This window comes from Propithecus coquereli, unplaced genomic scaffold (assembly GCF_000956105.1).
Source record: "Propithecus coquereli isolate 6110/MARCELLA unplaced genomic scaffold, Pcoq_1.0 Scaffold14971, whole genome shotgun sequence".
Classification (NCBI taxonomy): domain Eukaryota; kingdom Metazoa; phylum Chordata; class Mammalia; order Primates; family Indriidae; genus Propithecus; species Propithecus coquereli.
The window spans coordinates 1-3,718 of NW_012139382.1; the positions used below are offsets into that span (position 1 = coordinate 1).

The following is a 3,718-nucleotide window of genomic DNA, read 5'->3' on the forward strand; positions in this document are numbered from 1 at the left end:
CCAAAGACAGCAGAAAACTTCCATGCTTTGAGCACTGGAGAGAAAGGATTTGGTTATAAGGGTTCCTGCTTTCACAGAATTATTCCAGGGTTTATGTGCCAGGGTGATGACTTCACACGCCATAATGGCACTGGTGGCAAGTCTATCTACGGGGAGAAATTTGATGATGAGAACTTCATCCTGAAGCATACAGGTCCTGGTATCTTGTCCATGGCAAATGCCGGACCCAACACAAACGGTTCCCAGTTTTTCATCTGCGCTGCCAAGACTGAGTGGTTGGATGGCAAGCATGTGGTCTTGGCAAGGTGAAAGAGGGCATGAATATTGTGGAAGCCATGGAGCGCTTTGGGTCCAGGAATGGCAAGACCAGCAAGAAGATCACCATTGCTGACTGTGGACAGCTCTAATAAATTTGACTTAAATGTTTTATCTTAACCACCAGACCATTCCTTCTGTAGCTCAGGAGAGCACCCCCTACCCCATTTGCTCGCAATATCCTGTAATCTTTGTGCTCTCGCTACAGTTCTTTGGGTTCCATATTTTCCTATTCCCCTCCACATCTAGCTGGATTGCAGAGTTAAGTTTATGATTATGAAATAAAAACTAAATAACAACAACAACAAAAAAACCTGGGCGAGTCTTTTGTCTTTAGTGCCAAGGTCTGATTTTTTTCAATGTATCAATCAGCTGCCATTTTAATATCTGCCCTTTCTGGGCCAGTTGGATACAACCTCAAAAACAAGACTTCTTATAGGTGAAAAGTATTTGTGAGTCAGCCTATAAAGAAGAGAACTAATCCTGCCAGGTGCAGTGTCTTGCACCTATAATCCCAACTACTCAGGAGGCTCAGGTGGGAGAACTGCTTGAGTTTGAGGCTGCAGTGCACTAAGACCATGTCTGTGAATAGCCACTGCACTCCAGCCTAGGCAACATAGAGAGACCCCATCTCTAAAATTAAAAAAGGAAGAAGAAAGCAGGAAGGAGGAAGAGGAGGAAGAACTGATCCTGATGAAAACTATTAAATCCATACAACACAACTTTAGAAAAGCCAAACCAAACCCAAACAGCAAAGGGAACTGAGAAGAACTACTACTTCCATGAAATAGTCAAGTCTAGTGGCAGAATATATGGAAATATATAACATACTTGGGAGTAAAAGAATAAAAAATAAATTCATCACAAGGAAAGGTGCAAAGATAGCATAAACCCAAGGATGCATGAATACAAAAGTAATGGCAGTCTGAGAGAGGACCAGAAAGGGAAAGTAGACAGAGGAGGGAGTAGAAATTAGGTAGAGAATATTCAAGCAGTTAAAGAACATTTTCCAGATCTGTGGCCTAATTGCTCAAAGGAAAAGCTGTAAGCTCTGCCTCAGGGGACAGGCCAGCATCAAATGCTCATTGAGAGCTATTTAATCAGGATAGAATGAATTATACAAAACAAATTAAACACCACAAAAAATCCCGTGATATCATAACCCCAGGTAGAATGATGGGTCAACCCACTCCTCTCACACCTGCCCATTAAAGAAAGTACGAGACATACGGTTAAGCCCAGAGGCCACAGGACGAATGGACCAAACAGACCACTTCTTCCACCCTCCCTATAATGGACACAGCAGGTGCGTTAACAACACCAACTGGATCCCACAATTCACCTTGTTCTCATAGACTTAGAACAAGTCTTCATTTGGGTTACTTGGGAGAAAACCAGGCTCAGAGCTGCTCTATACCATTTTTCTCTGGCCTGCATTTGCCCTAAGAATCTCAGAAGATTCCTGCCCAGAGAGAGTCCAGCATTACAGCGGTGAACCAAGGCACTAACTGCAGCCAAGTTGAAAGCTAGTCATCCTCACAGTGGGGATAACACCTGCCGGCAGGGTGATGGCAGGCTATGGTCTGAGCACTTCCCCACTCTCAGCTTTTCTGGAGAAAAGTGCCTGGGGCTTGGAAAGAGGCCCAGGGGATTAGAGAAGCCCTCAACAGACCCCATAACTGGGTTCTTCCCAGACAAGGGGCTCCCCACAAAGAGAAGTCAAAAGAAGGAAAGTAGAGACAAATTGAGCATCAAACGCCACACGAGAGCAATAGCTGTCACTGCTCATAAAATTCAGGCAATTCTCAATTTGAGGAAGAACTACCACGTGCTTTATATATGCCACTTTTGGGGTATGTGAACTGAGAGAGGGAGAAGAGGCAAAACATTACTATATTTCACTATACTCTAAGATTAGCTATTTGGTCGACCTTCCCAGGCTATACATAAAGCTCATCAGAATCAACAATGAGCCTCAAAAAAATACAGCAATGTTCAGTTCCCACTCCAGACCAATCAAATCAGAATCTCTGTGGAAGCATGGGGTGGGTGTGGGTAACTCCTGCCCCCAATTCTAATGTGCCACCAGAGCTGAGAAGAAGGGAAGCAGAAGGAAGAACTGGGAATGCAGCACACACTCAGCCCAATAATCGGAAGTTCTTCTACCTTCAAATGGGCCTTCTTCCCTACAAACATGTCAACCCCCTATTCAGCAATCTCTACTATCCCCAACCTGAAAACAACAAAAACAAGAGGAGAGCTGCCACAGAATTCAAGGAAACAACATGCCTAATCTCTGAGTGTGTGTGTTTTGTTAAGGGAAATGTAAACCAGCTGTAATGTTCTGTCTCTCCTGAGGTGAAGTTACACCACAACACGTCTAAAGATAGCCAGTGATTGCATGTTTGCAGGGAAGCACAGAATTAAGCACAATCTAAGCGGGCGAAGGAAGACCAGGCACTGAGTGACTGTGGCTGCCTGGCCAGCTTTAGAATTCCCTCTCGCCCAGCAAATCAAAGTCCTGCGTGCTCCAAGAAGGGTTAAGTGTAGCCCAACCCCACCAAGGACAGCTCTGTGGGTTGGGAGAGACGCCTGTCCAGTCCTCTGCCCATCAATGATGCCTCCTGTCAGACATATTCCACCTCCTCCACTCAGCAGAGTGAGATAGCTTTGCCAATTAAGCTTTTTAGAAATGGTTGTAGGGCCGGGCACGGTGGCTCACGCCTGTAATCCTACCTCTCTGGGAGGCCAAGGCGGGCGGATTGTTTGAGCTCAGGAGTTCGAGACCAGCCTGAGCAAGAGCGAGACCCCGTCTCTACTAAAAATAGAAAGAAATTAATCAGACAACTAAAAATATAGAGAAAAAATTAGCCGGGCATGGTGACACATGCCTGTAGTCCCAGCTACTCAGGAGGCTGAGGCAGAAGGATCGCTTGAGCCCAGGAGTTTGAGGTTGCTGTGAGCTAGGCTGACGACACGGCACTCACTCTAGCCCAGGCAAAAGAGTGAGACTCTGTCTCAAAAAAAAAAAAAAAAAAAAAAACACAGGAGGTGGAGCAGGTTTTGTCTGTGAAACCAACCACTATAACTGTCGAATTGCAAAGGGCAACACAGGTGCGAGGTGGGGTTTTCCTTTTACCTTATTTCTGTGTTAAACTATAGAAGAAACTGAGAAGCAGGGGACAAAAACCTTCCTATGGAAAAAACGCAACAGCCTAAAACGCCCTCAGCGTAAGCAACAGACCATCCAAGAATGCACCTGTGCCCCCACCCCTCCCCACCTCCCACCTCTGCCAAGACCCACAGTAGAAGCCTTTGTTCCAGGAAGCCATCAGTGGCGTCTTTCCAGTGCTCCCTGCCAAGGACAGAGCCAGAGTTTTAGGAAAGCTGTTGATTGTTACCT

General features: G+C 45.7%; 1 pseudogene across 1 annotated transcript; it reads left to right on the forward strand.

The window, feature by feature from the left end:
• Positions 1–6: 6 nt before the first annotated feature.
• LOC105806919 lies at positions 7–614 on the forward strand (annotated as a pseudogene). The gene has a single exon (XR_001137302.1). The product of XR_001137302.1 is annotated as a peptidyl-prolyl cis-trans isomerase A pseudogene (transcript).
• Positions 615–3,718: the final 3,104 nt, after the last annotated feature.